The sequence below is a fragment of the Elgaria multicarinata genome, chromosome 10, assembly GCF_023053635.1.
Source record: "Elgaria multicarinata webbii isolate HBS135686 ecotype San Diego chromosome 10, rElgMul1.1.pri, whole genome shotgun sequence".
Lineage (NCBI taxonomy): Eukaryota > Metazoa > Chordata > Lepidosauria > Squamata > Anguidae > Elgaria > Elgaria multicarinata.
The window spans coordinates 58,250,154-58,267,856 of record NC_086180.1 but is presented as its reverse complement, the minus strand read 5'-3'; the positions used below and the strand labels follow the sequence as shown (position 1 = coordinate 58,267,856).

General features: G+C 42.0%; 1 protein-coding gene across 2 annotated transcripts in view; it reads left to right on the top strand.

Moving 5' to 3' along the window:
* The first annotated feature begins 897 nt into the window (after positions 1-897).
* CLOCK (clock circadian regulator) overlaps positions 898-17,703 on the top strand; it is a 61,773-nt gene continuing 44,967 nt past the window's right edge. The window contains exon 1 of one of the 2 annotated variants that reach the window (XM_063136160.1): positions 898-1,025. The gene's annotated coding sequence lies outside the window, so the exon portion shown is untranslated. Of the gene's footprint in view, positions 1,026-1,116; positions 1,199-17,703 lie in introns of those variants that run through there. The other variant, XM_063136159.1, reaches the window with a different exon arrangement.

Sequence of the window (17,703 nt, the reverse complement as noted above, 5' to 3'; positions counted from 1 at the left end):
TTACAACCTTTTATTTCCTGATGGATTTATAGCTGTTAATTCATGAGACAGAACATCTTAAAGCAATTAAGAACATGCATGTGTCCAAAGAAGAAATCCTGTCAAACTGATAACGCAAAAGACTGAGTAATAGAAACAACGTTTAGAACAGTATAACAAAATCTTTTACTAAAGAATCGGTTTAATATTTTCTAAAGTATGGGTGTTGTTCTGTATACTTATATGGTATTTGTTTTGTACTTTGACTGTAGCCCTTGACGAAGGGTCCTGGTATCCGAAACGTTGAGCATCTTTAATTACAAATATTCCCTCCGCCCCCCGCCAATGCCAGTGAAGATTTATTATCCTTCATAGCACCAGAATTAGTCTCTTCTCTCGTACTGCCTAGTGGTGCTTTTTCTCCTTTTTCCACATCTTGCGTCCAGGCAGCCATGCTTGTTTTGCGGTGGCGGCAGAAATTCTGACTAATATCCAAGCGCTAAACTGGTCACCTCAGAAAGGTGATTCCCCGGTCCTGTTACTGGGTCGAGAAATCCCTCACGACATGTCAAACCGCCCCTTCAGTGTCAGCAATAAAGGAAGAAATGCCCAGCCGGGCTCACACCAACCTCGGGACAATCCCCGCCCTTTCTCCCGCCAATCTTTCAAAGCCCCTCCCTCGCCGCCTCAGACGAGGTAATCTGAGGTCATGAAGCCAGAGCGAGAGTTTTTCCTCTTATTACGCATGCGCAACACTCCCCGCCGAAAGGGGCCTATTGCGCACGGGCAGAACAGCCCTTCCTCTCCGGTGGCTCCTGACGAAGAAGGGGAATCACCATTAGCTCTGTGTTTGTGTGTGTGTGTATATGTGTGTTGTAGTATGAGGCCACTGCGCATGCTTAGTAGCGACCAGGGAAACACAGGGGCTTGCCGGCTCAGGCTCAGCAGTCGCTACCACTGCAGCTTGTTCCTTACCATAAGCGCACGCGCAGTACGGCGAGGCTTCTCCGGGCTTGGCGGTGGCGGCGACTGCTGCTGTTTTGCCGGTAAGCGCGAGGGTGGCGCATGCGCGATAGTTGAAGGGTCCCTAGGCCTGGTGGCGGCTGCTGTCGCTGCGACTGCTACTTGAGGAGCGGGGGCGAATCCTCTGTGTGGTGGTAGTGGGCGGCGGCTAGAGGCTGAGGAAGAGCACAGGGCAAGCTGAGGCACGCGAAGCACAGTAAGGGCACCCGCGCGAGCCCGGGGGGTGGTTTCCGCCGCCGCCGCTGCTGCTGCCGCCCTGAGGGGCTAACGGGGTCTCGGGGGGTGGGGGGGTTCCTGCCGGTGAGGTAAACTTTAACAGGCGGCCGTGACGGTGGGTTGGCGCAGATCTCAGTGCCCCCCCCAGGTAGAAGGCCTCGTGTGACCCGCCGCTGGGCGCCAATCAGGCCCTCTGTGGGGAGCCCTTCCCTCTCCTCCCTGCCGGCCACTCCCGCCCTCGCCGCTGAGACACCATTGCGAGGCGGGACAGCCGGGTGTTTCATAACGGAGACCAAAGGGATAGTGGCTTTCTCGTTCCCGGCGTGGTTGGTGGCTGGCTGGCTGCTGTTCCCATTCCGCTTCTCCGGTTGTGGCGACCCCGTTTACCCAAGCACGCCTGGAGTGCTAGGTGTTGTGTTGTGTATCCCGGATACTCCACTTTTTAAAACAACAACAACCGGTGCTGTTTTATTCCTGTCAGAAGTAAACCGTGTGGTATGGTGTGGTTTTCCTTCCCCGTCCTCCAAATCAGATCCTGCGAAGACAGCTCTCCCCCCACCCCCGCTTTCATGGGAGCTCTTCATCGGCCCTCAGTCTTATTTGAATACTGATGATGCAGGCGGGGAGGGGTTTCCTCGCCTTTCGGGAGCCGCTTGTTTATGAGCGAATCTAGGGCATTGGATCAACTTGAAGCGCACACATTCCTTCATTTATTTACCGTGGCCAAGACCCTTCCCCGCCCTCTTTTTAGCGCGAGGGAGGCAATATTAATCTGTCAAGCCACCTACAAGGGCGCTAGTTTTACATTGTAGGAAGTCAATAATATAAATATGAGCTTTTGGTCTGGCTGTTGAGACTTCTTACCGTGATTAGGTTCAAACTGGAAAGAAAGAAGTGTAGGGGAAGGGCAGGCTAGCTTTTGCTCCAGTTGGTAACATGTGTAAACACCCTTTGAATTAATGCCTCCATAACTGACAACAAATTATCAGATTGTAGGAATGTGCATACATTGTCTTTTAAGTGATACTACTTGCTTCAAGTGTTTGCATAACGGCTTTTTAAAAAATAATAATAATAATAGTGTTGGGTCTTCAGTTATAGCTTTCAGTATGGTTATAAGTGTCTATTTATGGAGAGTAGGTTGGTGTTATATAAACTTTGAAGTTGACAATCAAAAGTAATAGTTGCTTGTCAAACTTGCAGGTGAAACTGCCTCTCTTTGATACGAAGTTATATGTGTTGGCAACACTTTCTGTGTATTTTTTTTAAATGCACCAATAATGCTGTTCTTCATAATATACTACTAATATTTATTATACCTGTGTCCCACTTTTATGTCAGAAAGCTCAGATCAGCTTACATGTACTTCCAGTAGTTTCCCATCTGGCACCGATCAGGTCCACAGCAGCTCATTTTCAACAGTGGTAAAGCATCAAGTGCTCCATGACCAACCACTGGACTCCAAAGGATGTTTCAATATCTTATCATTCAAAATAAAACATTGTACCTTGTTTCATCAAAGACAAGGGAAACCTTTGCCTTCTAGTGTCTAGCCCTTTGAGCTATAGGACACATAATTGTGATAATTGCAAGGCAGCCTACAAGGGGAGTAAGTCAGAATAGAAGCACAGATACACCCTTCCAGCTAGGACAGTGGTTCCCAAACTTTTTCAGGTAACTGCTCCCTTGGTTCCACAAACTCATGCCCAGTGCTCCCTATCCTACAATATAAAAATCATTATTCAGAATAGCGGTTTTCAACGACCCACTAAGGAAGATAATAACAATAAAATTCAAAACAGTAACAATTAATTGAATATTTATTCAAAATCTGAAGCACCCACTGCAGGCTTGCCGAGGGAGGGAAAAGAGAGCGAATGCCTCTGTTTTGCAGCCGGTGTGGCGGGGCACACCAAGCCGAGTATGTCTCTTCATTAGCATTTTGGTGCTTTTGAAACATTTCAATTCACCGTTAAAAGGACTCTTCTTAAACGGTATTAATACATGTGTGGATTCTTCCCCTATATGGCTTGGGACCAAACTATTTTCTCCTATAAAAATGTCCCTGGGTTTTAAGACCTTCCAGAGAGGCACTTCTTGGAAAAGACCACCTTGAGCGCCCCCTGCCCCCTTGCTTCTTAGCCGCCGCCCTGCCTCTTAACGCCCCCCTGTGCAATCCCACCGCCCCCAAGGGGGCAGTACCGCCCACTTTGGGAACCACTGAGCTAGGATATCCCTTCAATGGATCTGATGTCATCACTCTGCTTGTTCATGCTGTGTTGTGCTACAAGGTTCATTCATTTGCTTTTATTTTTGCTACCCAGAATGTTTTTTATCTTATCTGCAAACTTGGTGATAGTATAACATGGAATTTTATGTTTTAATTGATGTATAACATTTTTGTAATACTACAATATTTATTTCGTAAATGTAATAAATACAGCAGTGAGAAAGGATTCACACAAATGAAAAGTTGCAATGTCAATTTACATATCCCACTAGAATGTTGTTATGGAATACCCTTGAAATACAAGAATATTGGCTTGCTTTGTGATATTATTCTGAGGTAGTATGCCAAGTGTTTACTAGTTCAAATATTTGTCAGTTATACAATGTTTTCTCACCCACCCACCCCCTAACTAAATTCTATCTGCATTGAGAACTGCAGAATTGAAACAGGCATTGATGAATGCAAATTAGAATTACTTCTAGGTGAATGGGGATAGACCTGCATTCACATGGAGGCCCTTTTTTATTTATGCTACATGCAGTCCTCAGTATATGAAGATTGCACACCTGGCTGTCTTTTTTTTAGCCTTAAATACTGTGGTATTATATTTTCCCCTTTCTAGATCAGAATCCAAAGGCCTATCTGGAAGGAATACCCAGGAATATGGAGACCTGGGGGAAATCCGGGGAGTGGGTGGGGGGAAGGGGATGGTGGATTTTTAAAAAAAAAAAATTTTCCCCATTTTTTACAGGTTTTGTTTGGGGGGGACACACATTTTTTGGTGTGAGGGGAATGTTTTTTCCAGCTTTTTATTAAAAGACTTCACATCTTTAGAAATAGCTCTTTCCCCGTCAGCTTAACTCTCAGCAAAGGAAGCCAGGTTGGGCTAGTGGCCAGGGTAAGAACCACAGCCTGGTCTCTGTTCCTCCCTGCTTCGTGTATACCTACATCAGTGCTGGATGAGATCTCAGTACAGTGCAGGTTGGCAAAGTAGGCAGAAGAATAGTAGAGATGACATAGCCTCAATGAGCCCTTGGTCCATTTACTCCTAGGGTAATTTTGAAGGTATATTTAATACAGCACTTCAAATATACTAGATGCAATATCTTGCTGTGCACAAGACACAATCTGTAATGCAGCTTGCATATGTATATCAATAAGATACCACTTTGTATCACTCTGAGAGCTTCATCACACACGGTAAAATTGTGTTTCCTTACTGTTACTTTTCCACCCCTTCGTCTCTTCTTCATCACTTCCTCTTTACTAACGGAGAAGAAAGAGGAAGTAAACAAAGACCATGTGGCCCATTCAGGCCCTTTTTTTTTATCACGCCACTTTTCCTGCACACAGCAGGAGATCGTGGCACATTTCTGTTTTGTTTTTTCTAAAAGTCAGATTAAAGGAAATCTATTTTGTGATGGAAAAACGAGCAGGAGGTGGATGTCATTATCTAAAGGATGCATGAGCATCTGTAAGTGGGCAGTAGTGAGCGTGCGATGAAATGCTTGCTGATGATGCCGTGAGAAACAGAAGTGAAAGGCATGTTTTCCCGTTTTTCAACTCTCAGGTCCTTTTTTGAGGTTGATTATTTCAAATGGGAGGAGTGGGGAAGCATCTGTACTTATGGAAAGTTTAAAACCTACATTTTGAGACATCATGCATCTTTGTCAGCACCTTTACACATTGAAATGCAGAAAACATACACAGGATTGGAGAAGAGTGGAAAAAACTAATTAACAGATGTCAGTGGTTAAAGTTTGAGTGCACATGGCAGCCTTTCACATACATCCATAAAGTTTCCTGGGTTTCAAGCTTATTGTTAGCCTTTACAATTTAAAGTTGCCTTGTGGTACCTGATAGATTCATAGCAGGGCTCCTCTACATCTCTGAGGGGCTAACTACATTTTAGATAATTTAGGGCAGGGGTCCCCAACCCCGGGCCACGGACCGGGACCGGTCCATAGCCTGTTAGGAACTGTGCTACGCAGGTGAGCTGCTTTCACACACCCCACCCCCACCCCAGCGTACCTGGGCGTGGGGCGGCATCTCGCCTGCCCAGCCAAAGCGAAGCCAGGATGCTGGGGTGGGGTGGCTTTGGAATGGCGTGCTGGGCTGGAAGCCGCTCTGGGAGAGCGACTTCCGGGGGCGCCTTTCCGAAGCCGCCCGCCCCAGCATCCTGACTTCGCTTCAGCTGGGCGTCCACCCAGCCGAAGTGAAGCCAGGATGCTGGAGGGGCGGGGGGGCTTTCCAAAACCATCCCCTCAACCTCCCCCCCCCCCCGGTCCGTGGAAAAATTGTCTTCCACGAAACCAGTCCCTGGTGCCAAAAAGGGTGGGGACCGGTGATTTAGGGTGCAATTCTCTGTATGTTTAGAGAGAAAAAAGTTCTAAACTCCCAGCAGGAGTTGTAGGACTTTTTTCTGCCCTAACTTGCATAGATTGCGCCATTAAATAATTAGGCAGGTTGCCACAATCTGATGCTTAGTACAATGCACCCTTCTGTGTGCTGGAGCCTCAAGTGTTTAGTTCTTTTTAGGGCTCCTTGCTTCCTTTGTCACATCAATTAGTCTAGTGTCACCCATTGCTGCTGCCTCTGTTTGCTGCCTGTATCCCCTCTCCTGCCCCTTTCTGCACCTGTAGCAAGATGTTGAACACATGGCAATGGATAATATAGAGTGCTTTTTCTTGTCACAATGAAGTTGAACCTCCCTTTTCACCCACATAGGGTTCTTTCAGGTGTTTTTAAACTACAGTAAGAGTGGCAGCTAGCTTCAATACACTGCATATTTTTTCAGCTGTCAGCTCAATTTCTAACCATATTCTCCCCCCTCCCCACACATACACACTGGAACTCGCTAGATTTGCTTCAAATCACTCCCTTCAGAATTCACACAGGCTCATGCCAGATTGCGGCAATTATTATATGCATTAGAGAGCTTTCAATGTACAGAACATACTTGGCAATCCTCATTAGCAAGTATAAGCAGTCCATTTTCTTCTAAGTCTCCAGAAAAGATTGATTACCATAATAGCATTCTCATTCTCTTGTATAATTAAACAGTTTGGGTTGGATTCAGCTTTAGGAGTGTGAAATAGGGAGGAAGTAAATCACCCTCCCTCTCTTCCCCATGGCAGTTCCCCCATCCCCTTGAAAATGCTACTCAGAGAGAGGGCCAGGGACCCTGCTGAATGGGGAGGGTGTGCGGCATCGGTGGGAAGGGGCAATCTCCCAAAATCAGATAGAGGCACCTTCCGTGAGCTGAGCTTTGGTCTTCTTGGTAGTATTTTTGGAAGGATGTAGGGCCTGGAAACCCCCCTGAAAAGTTAAGAAAATTCCTCCCCCCCCAAATTGAACAGCTTTAGATTATGGGTTTTTTTAGAATTTAAGACAAAGTATTCATATATTGTTACACAGCTTTTACTCCCCCTAAAATGATTTCTAAAAACAATGTAATAGCACTTTTATAGAAAGACTAGAGATATGAAATGTCTGGAAATAATTACACCATGGGGAAAATGTTTGTTTTAATCTTCTCTGTAAGATTCCCAGCATAGTTATTTCTTTCATTCTTTATTAAAATTATTGATCTAAAGTATATTTTACTGATAGAAATTTATGATCAGTTTCCCAACATGTGAGTAGAGTCAGCATTCTGCATTCTTGACAGTAAATGTGCATTCTTGATAGTTTAGGTTTTGTTCTAAAGTGTTCTGTGTTTCTGATGCTGTAGCAGTCATTCAGTATAGTTCTAATCTATTCAGATAATAATTACAAATTTACTGAGTTTACTTTTAGAAGTTCTAAGTTATACGTTAAATCACTTTAGAACCGGAAAGGCTGTTTTATATCCTAAAGCAGCCTTCCCCAATCTGGTGCCCTCCTGATGTTTTGGCCTACAGTGCTGAGCATTCTTGGCCATTGGTCATGCTCCCTGAGGCTGATGGGAGCTGAAGACCAAAATATCTGGAGGTGTGTTGGGGAAGGCTGTCTTAAAGCATCAAGGGAACTTTAGATCGGTAAAGAGCACTAAAAAAAGAATGGGTTATTTTTTAATTTCCCCAAAATTTCTGTTTCCCCCCTTCCCCCAAAATGGGGAAAATATTTTTTCTCATGTCCTCAACATTTCTGGAAATGTTGTACCTCTAGGGGTGCCATGGGGAGGAGTGGGTGGGAAGTTTGCTTTTGCAAGCCCAATTATGCATACCTAAATCTGGATCCAGCCCACTTGTGCTATTAATTTTTTTTTTTTTTTTGGAATAAGTAGAGAGAAATTTTTGTTTATGCCCATATAGGATGAATTCTAAAGTTCCTACCGCAGTAGGATTAAGCACACTTACAGTGCAAACTTGCACATATGTGCTCAAAAGTACATCTCACTGAGTTAAATGGGAGTTACTCCCAAGTAATTGGGTGTAGAATTGCAGAGTTAAAAACCTGCTGTAACTTCTGTTTAAGTTTCTGAGTTCTCCCAGTGCTTACATTCAATCTTTTATTCTGCTAAAAATGAAGTTTGCATTTGTTTATTCAGTGATGCAGTATCACTTGCGTGTAATAGGTTTATATGTAAATAAGGTTTACTCAGGGATGTACATGTTTCACTAATGACTTCTTTGTGTTTTCTAATTATTTCATTGGATGTCCAAAAAGCAATCTATGCAACTTAAGTAAAATAAGAAAATATATATCTTTAACAATGTAAATAAACATTTTAATGAATTAAAATGAAATCTGATGTACTTGATAGTCACCCAGTTGTAATGATGGTGAACACCACCCATCTCAATTTGGAATGAGCTGGGTCTTTCTAAGCCTTTTTGTTGCAATCTCAGAATAAGCTCAAGTTTTCCTTGAGCATTCGTTGAAAAAGCTTTGAAAGATCTGCCCCAGTGGAAGCTCTTCTATACCTGACCTTCAAATCTACCCTCTTTCCCCAACAAAAGTTGTGGGACAGGGGCAGGAGGGAAAACAGCAGCTGCGAGGGCTTGTAAAAGTTGAAGATTCCCCAAATTTTCAGCTCTCTTTATTGGAACTTTCCCAGCATGCTCAACCCTCTGTTGCTTTTGGGAATTGTAGTTCTTTTTATTCCTCCTCATGAGTGAGAAATGTTTAACAAATGAAAACAAATGATTCCTCCCAGAAACAGCAAAGCAGGATCTGAAGTCTCCATTGAAGACTGAGGCTGCTTAAAAATTGAGTTCTGGCTTAACTCTAGGAACTAAGTTTTTTTTTTTTAAAAAAAAAAATCCTGGTCAATGAGTCAGGAGGAATAAAAAAATAACACCCACACTTCCAAGAATTCACATCAGTAGGAACAGCTTAGAATGTACCAACAGTTTACAAGAAGCCTTTCAGCGGTACCCTTGATTGTGATTTTCCTATCTCCTTTCTTGCAAGTTTGTGGAAGTGTGTGAGAGTGAGAGAAAACTAGAAGAGCAAAAGTGAAATTTGGGGAGTGGGTGGGTGGGGTTAAGATTGGGGTTGTAATGGCTTTCAGATTTCTGAACTGAAAGTTAGTTTCTAACAACAACAACACCCCCATTTTTAAAATTCTTCCCATTCCTAGCTACCATATTTCTTCGATTGTAAGATGCCATTGATTGTAAGACGCACACTAATTTCAGTACAACCAACAGGAAAAAAAACCCTAAGACACACCCGCAATTCTAAGATGCACCCCATTTTTAGAGATGTTTATATGGGGAAAAAAGTGCGTCTTAGAATCAAAGAAATAGGGTAATAGTAATTGGACAACTAAACCTACTAGTAAACACAACTACAAAAGATGGTGATTGTACAGTTGCATGCTGGCGAAATGAAGAGTAGTGCCTTGGCCTTTCTTTTCATGTTTTGAAATACAAGGGAGAAAATACAAATTTATGCATCATCAGAATATTGTTTCTATGGGAGCAGAGGGACTTTCAGTTCTTCATTTTGTATCCTATCTCTATGTATGTAATTTCCCATTCCTCTGCTACATATTGCCTTTTAAGCCTCTAATTGAAATCTACCTAAACATAGGAAATTTACCACATCCTGTCTCCTCTGTTCTGTTGTTGAAAGCAGCAACTAAATATAACAGTTTACATTCCCCATTCTTAAGTAGCAGGTGTGTGTATATGCAAACACACACACACACACACACACACACACACACACACACACACACACATATATATATATATATATATATATATATATATATATTATGAATTTGTAATTCTATGGACACTTATTTGGGGATATGCCCAAACACAGTGGGACTACTTCTGAGTAAATATATACAGGGATAAGACTCTTAACCATGCAGTCCTATCCATGAACATAAGAAGTACCATGTTGGATTAGTCCATCTAGTCCAGCACTCTGTTCACACAGTGGCCAACTGGCTGTCGACCAACAAAGCAGGAAATGGTGCAACAGCATCCTCCCACCCATGTTCCCCGGCAACTGGTACGCACAGGCTTACTGCTTCAGATACTAGAGGTAGCACATAACCATCAGGACTAGTAGCCATTGATAGCCTTCTCCAGGAATTTATCCAGCCCCTTTTTAAAGCCATTCAAATTGGTGGCCATCACTACATCTTGTGGTAGTGAATTCAACTATGTGCTGGGTGACGAAGTACTTCCATTTATTTGTCCTGAGTCTTCCACCAATCAGCTTCATGGGATGACCCTGGGTTCTAGTATTTTGAGAGCGGGAGAAAAATGTCTCCCTATCCACATTCTCCACACCATGCATCGTTTTGTACACCTCTGTCATGTCTCCCCTTAGCATCCTTTTTCCCAAGCTAAACAATCCCAGCTGTTGCAACTTTCCCTCATAGGGGAGATGCTCCAGCCCTTTAATCATTTTAGTTGCCCTTTTCTGCACTTTTTCGAGCTCCATAATATCTTTTTTTTTAAGGTGTGATGACCAGAACTGTACACAATATTCTAAGTTTGGTCACACCATAGCTTTATATAAAGGCAGTATGATACTGGCCATTTTATTCTCATTTCTTTTTATAATGCCTAACATAGAGTTTGCCTTCTTTACAGCGGCTGCACACTGGGTTGTCATTTTCATCGAGCTGTCCATCACAATCCCAAGATCTCTTCCTTGTTTGGTCACTGCCAGCTCAGATCCTATCAGGTTATACTTGAAGTTGGTCCCCCCCCCCCCCCAACGTGCATCACCTTACACTTGCTAACATTGAACCGTATTTGCCATTTGGATGCTCACTCTCCCAGCTTGGAGAGATCCCTTTGGAGCTCTTCACAATCCCTTTGTTGTTAAAATTATTTAACAACCTTAAATAATTTGGTGTCACCGGCAAACTTGGCTGTTTCACTGCTCACTCCTAATTCCAGATCATTTACGAACAAGTTGAAAAGAATTGGTCCCAATACCAATCCCTGTGGAACCCCACTATTTACTTCCCTCCATTGGGAGAATTTACCATTTATTCCTACTCTCTCTTTTCTGTTCTTTAACAAGTTACTGATCCATAAGAGAACCTCTCATTTTATTCCATGACTGCTAAGTTTGTTCAGGAATTTTTGATGAGGGACTTTATCAAAAGCCTTTTTGAAGTCCAAGTAAACAATGTCCACCGGATCACCCCTGTCTACATGTTTGTTGACACTCTCAAAGAATTCTAGAAGATTAGTGAGACAGGACTTGCCTTTGCGGAAGCTGTGTTGATTCTTCTTCAGCAGGACACACCCTTCTATAAGCTTATTTTGTCTTTAAAATAATGCTATCAACCAATTAACCTGGAACTGGCCTGTAATTTCCTGGATCCCCCCCCATGTCTACTAAAAGATAACCCCCATTGAATTCAGTGGTACTTACACCCATGTAGCCTCAATCTCAAGTTTTTGTCTTTCATGTGGAAATGTGGAATATGTATGACAAACAGGATTGCAATTAATTAAGAATATGTGCAGTGCCCTAAAATAACATTGATTTATCAGCTAGGCATTCATTGCTGTCTTAAAAAACAAACAAAAAACTGTTGAAACATACACAATATAAATGAATTATTTATTACAATCACAGACCTATAAGGACATAAACAATATAATGTTACAGCTTCAGTATGCTTAAGGGATGTGGGGGCTGGTGCTATCTGTCACAATTCTTTTAATGTGACTGGAAAGCTGGGTGGATGGAAGAGATGGGCAATTTTATGAAATTTGGGCATAAGAACACTGAGGATGGTACTTTGGACCACCCATACAGCCATGCCTTAGTGGCCAGCTTTGGTGGCCGGTATTGTTTGCTACCCACACAAAGTGGCAGCCAACATGAGCAATAGAAAGATTGTCTAATGATCTAAGATTAAATCCTTTGTGAAACTTTAACATACACAATACAGAACAAGTCATTACATGAATCATAGGGGAGGCTATCAAAGTTGTTTGAATTTAAATAGATTTAAAAACTACTCCCTCTGGTTTCAACAGTCTCATTATAAGAACTTGAATAATTAGGTGTGGTCTTGGGTTATCAAAAAAAAATGTATGCAAAGGGTTGACATGTTGGTGACATCTCAGTGGTTAACATTGCAATACTGACTCTGTGTTTTTCAGACAGTATTCTTTAGCTGAATGTTTTCTCAAATAGTAATACATTTTAAAGTTCAATAAAAATGTTCAAGAACCAGACTTTTCAGTATAATGATCTAACGTTTCATCTAGCAGAGATAAAGTATCAATACTTTTTATACTGTTAATTTTGGGGCCCAGTGTAGACATAGACTGGGTTTGCACTTCATGATAACTCACAAAGGTTTATTTTTATGATTAAGCCGTTATGGTTTATTGTGTTGTCTGTAGGCAGTTTTAGCCATGGTGGTTTATTTAGCCAAAAGAAGTCATTCTGATAAGCTATAGTCTGCATTGGTGTAAATTTAAATCATTGTGGCTTACTGTGTTGTCTGGCGCTCCACAGTGACTTAAAGAGTGATTTAAACATTGGCTACAGAGTCACTTGGCAAGAGTGGTCAAAACCACTGCTGCCGCTCTGCCCCAGCCAGCAGATCTGTGTTTTCAAGATTTGCCTAGCAACAGAATGCACTTACTGTCCAAACCTAATCCTTCCCGGGCAGTGTGCTCTGCAAACTCCCCAAGTGTCAAATATCTTCTTGGTTGCGAGTCAGGAGCTGCGGAAGGTTTTCACTATGCATTGGGTGCATCCACATGAGGGGATGTATGAAATTTTGTCCCACTCCTACAAACTTCCAAGGATTTAGAGCTGCCACCCCATTTTGGCAAAAAGCTGCTTTTGCTCGCATGTCTTTGTAATTGTACAAGGTTTTCATTGTACGTCAGGTGCCTCCCTACTAGGGGAAACTGTATGAGACCTTTTGGTGTGGGCAGTCTGGGGGAAAGTGCAGATTGCCAGTTGCTTAAAAGAAAAACAGCCTGACCTGCTCAAAGGGCAACATGGCATGAACTCCCTGATCAGAATTCTTGGACAGTGAGAGAGAATTTATGTTCTATAGATGGCTGTGCTACAGACCACTGTGGCGGTGCGAGGAGAGGCAGGAATGCAGTTGAGCAGATTTTTGAAGTGGGCAGGTGATGTAGCAATGGCGCAGGGGATGCTGGGATTTGATTCCAATGCAAAGGAAGCTGGGATATCATCCTGGCTGGGCAGAAGGACTATAGAGGGAGGAGGAGTGAGGGCGGGGAAAATAAGCTATACACAGTAGCTTATTTGTCTGATCATGTGGGGGATAGCAGTAGCCTATATTATATACATATGATTCAAAGACGGGAGTTAGTTGGTCATCCCTTTTTGACTGCCTTTCTGTTGAGTGATTCTCACAAAACATTCTTCATTCGAAAGCTCTTGACATGCAGATTCCATGAATAACAATGGTTTACACTATTTATTTATAGAATTAGGCTATCTTCTGTAACAGTCTATTTTATTTTTAATATCAAAAAAGTCAAGTATAATTAAACAAAAATAATTAATTGCAAATTGGAGCAAAATGAAATATGAACACAAAAAAGTCTCTGTACACCTTTATAAATTCAGGTGCAGGCTAAAGTACAATCATATGCCGGTAACATACGGCCTGCAAACAAACTGAAGGGATTAAGAGACACCTAAAGTTAAAAGTAACCTAGTCAAAGTTTCTGAGCAATAACTAAAGGAAGTCTCTAGCTGCTAAATGTAACAAAATAACATTTTAAAGTCTCTATACACTTTTAGTGAAGTTCAACCTATCGTTAAGATTTGACGGGCTCAAGTTAAAGGAAGCCAGATTCCAGCTGGACATCAGGAAAAACGTCCTGACTGTTAGAGCAGTACGACAATGGAATCAGTTACCTAGGGAGGTTGTAGGCTCTCACTAGAGGCCTTCAAGAGGCAGCTGGACAACTATCTGTCAGGGATGCTTTAGGGTGGATTCCTGCATTGAGCAGGGGGTTGGACTCGATGGCCTTGTAGGCCCCTTCCAACTCTGCTATTCTATGATTCTATGATTTTTCTCCATGAACTGTGTTCGTGAGGAACCAACTGGTTTTCAAAATAAGCTACTATGAGAAACTTATAAACCATCATGCTTAAAATGATATGCTAATCTCTTTAGAGTGATCAGAGACACTGGGCTTTGGCACTTCCTCTGCTGTGCAAAATACCTTCTCTCTTCCAAGCATTAGTCTTGGTTTACTATGCCAGTGTTAACTATTTTTTCTTGTTAACCAGGAACTCTGGTTAATTCTAATCAAGATGGAATTGTATTTAGCATTAATCCTGGCTAGTGCTTGTGCAGATGTAATGCTAAATGACAACTGTCCTAGGATGTCATAGCAGCCACTCTAGGATATATACTATGGAGGCCAGTATGTAAGTGCTTTAAATATGACCCTGCCTGCAGCCTAAGATATGTGTCAGAGGTTCTGCTCATGTGCCTGCTGGTGAAATCAGTTAGATTGGTGAGCACATAAGGTAGGGCCTTCTTCGTCATGGCCCTGCAGTTCTGGAAGTCTCTTCCAATAAGATTTGCTTGGGCTCTTTAGTTCTGGCATTAAATAAAGCCTTAAAATTTAGCCTTTTACTATTGCAAGTACCTTACTACTTAAAGAATTAGTGTGATCTTAAGCAGTTTTTCTCATGTGTATGTTTAGCTATGTCCAGTTTATGCTGATGTATTCTACCTAATATTCTTTTGTTTTTATTTTTTTATGTGCATTGCTTTGTGAGAGATTGGCTCTGAAAAGTGATTAATAAGTAACTGGAATAAATAATAAGAAATCAAAGAAGGAATCAGGGAGCCTCAGCCCATGGCCCACTCTTTAACCATCTTAATCATAGTCAAGAGATCAGTGTTATGTTTTCAGTGGCTAGTAAGTAATGGGTAAGATCTTAGTATTATTTAATTTGGCTACATGTTCTTCCAAAGCAAAACATAAAGACAGTTGAAAAATATTGGAGGCAATTGATGTTTGTCGTAAGTGTGAAGGAAGAACAAACAAACCCCCAGAGGGAGGAAGAGTAAGAGGGTTAAGATGGGTTACCCCAAAACCCAACTCCCTTGCTGTATGGACAGTGAGCAAACAACTTAACCAGTAGGCTGCCACCACTCCTTAATGTCCAACCCAGCCTGAGCCAGGGGATACTCAGACCTTTCAGGACACCCTTGGGGCACAAGAATAAGGGCTCAAGGCAACAGCCTCTGTTCTGCACCCCAAGCCTAGAGTTCTAAACAGTAGCAGGACCAAGCAGAAGGCTCTGGATTTAGTTCTGAGGCTTCAATGGATTAAAGCACACACCAGCTTCAAAATAAACAAAGTTTATTAACAATAAGGAAGGGCTAAATGGGTAAAAGAGAGGTACACTTCACAAACAATTAAGAAACCCAAACCAACAGAGAAACCCATTGAAACAATGCTGCAGGCAAAACAAGAAAGTACTACCTATCCTATCATTTACTGAAGTAAAGGGTCTTCCAATAGGACAAGCTCCAAAGTTCCCAGGTACAAAAGCCAGCTGACAGATAAAGACTGTAGATCCAAACCAGGACCAGTTTCAAGACCAGATTCACAGACAAAGACCTGGGGGAAGACCAAATGGCAATAGTAGCTCCACTAACTTTATACACCCCCAGGCCCTTGAGATGTGTGAGGTGAGCTTCCATAGCCAATCACTGTCACGCTGGATAACTACCTCGACTTCTAGGAGGGTGCTGAAAGGCTCTCACTCTAACCCAGCTGGAATCTGTTTGTCTAATTTTGGCAGAGCTTTATCTCTGACCTTGAAGGCCTGAAGACTAGAAACTGATAACGCACACAGGTGGTTTTAGTGAGTGCATGCCAGCCCCTCCTAATGAAATGGAGCTTGATACCAGCAGCTAAAATTCCTGAAAATAACCTGGGTTCTTCACATTAAGTATAGAACAAAATTGGGTTCAAAGGAAAGAAGGGAAGCAGTAACTGAACAGAAATAGTTCTCCTCTTTGAGAACAGATGAGAAGGAAAAGAATAACAAGCTTAATGGTACAGAGAAATTCTGAGTTAGGAAACAAAAAGGCAAGATCTTAAGAATGATGGAAGAGATTGTCAAAGAGTTGAAATCAAGTTTACAGATTAAACATTATGCAAATAAAAACGTGAGGTGCAGTATTCATAAATTGTATATTCCACACTGATCATGTAGACTTCCTCAGTGAAATTATTTTGGAAAAAGTGGATTGTAAAATTCCATGATTAATTAAGAAACAATATAATTTGTTTTAAGAAAATATATGTAAAGTGAACAACAGCAACAAACATTTGTAACATGCACGTTCATTTTGTAATGCATAGGAAATTGTATTCAAAATCTAATTCATTTATCATTCCTTTTACAAAAGTGAAAATAGTCAAAATGATAAAACTAATTGCAATAATATTAACGTTAAAATTCCTTTAAATAGCATAGTGGGTATTTATTTATTTTTAAATCTCCTTAAGGCTCGGATATGAGCACAAAAGGTACTTCATTCATGAGTGTTTGATCGGAAGCCAGGAGTAAAGAATAAGAGGTCTTGCGGTAATGGAGGAAGCCTCACTAAAAATGCCAACTGTGGACCAAACTGTGCATGACACAGGAATTCTGTAATCAGATCTTACAACTTAAAAGGAGGGGGGTGGGGGGAATTGGCATGGGACACTGGTAATAGCACTTGGGAAAAGCATGTTTAACCATTTCCCCTTCAGTTTTATTAACATCCCCACTCGCAGTGCTGCTGCCCTGAGCCAGTTCATAAGCCCCACAATTACTTTAGAACTTTAAAAAAAGATGTCAGAAGATTGAATCACAGATCTTCTGTGTCATGTGCCGTTTCAGTGGGTTTGATAAAAAGTAAATCTATTAACAATTATTGAGAAAAGCACTGAAAATAATACTGCAAGGATTGTAGTAATGTTGCAGTAATACAATACAAGTCTTTGGTTTGTCCATTATAAAGAAAACTGAAATAATCAGCTGAATGATCAGCTACCTACTTTATTTATTGCATTTCTATACTGCCTAATAGCCAAAGCGCACTGCTCTCACCAATGCAGGAAAATTAACTGACAACTCTGTCAATGAATAACATGTCCATCATGCATAAAAGAGGTGGTGGTATGGCCACTTCTAAAAAAGCCCTCCCTGTATCTCCTGGATCTTAATAACTATAGACCAATATCAAATCTACCATTTTGGGGTAAGGTGATCGAGAGGGCAGTTGAAAACCAACTCCAAGCAGTTTTGGATGACACAGATGATCTAGACCCATTTCAAACTGGCTTCAGAGCAGGATATGGAGTTGAGACAGCTATGGTTGCCTTAGCGGATGATCTACGCCTGAGTATTGACAGGGGGAGTGTGTCCCTGCTGGTACTTTTGGACCTCTCAGCAGCTTTCGATACCATCGACCATGGTATCCTTCTGGATCGCCTGAGGAGATTGGGAATCAGGGGCACTGTGCTTCAGTGGTTCTGGTCCTACCTCTCGGGCAGGTTCCAGATAGTGATGCTTGGGGATAGCTGCTCCTCAAAGAAGGAGCTGCTGTGTGGTATACCACAAGGTTCCATCCTTTCCCCAATGCTATTTAATATTTACATGAAAGCGCTGGAAGAGATCATCCGGAGGCATGGGGCGGGGTGCTATCAGTATGCTGATGACACCCAAATATATTTCTCTATGCTTTCGACAACAGTGTCAGCTAACGATATTGTGTCTCCTCTGAATGAATGCTTAAAGTTGGTAATTGGCTGGATGAGGAAAAA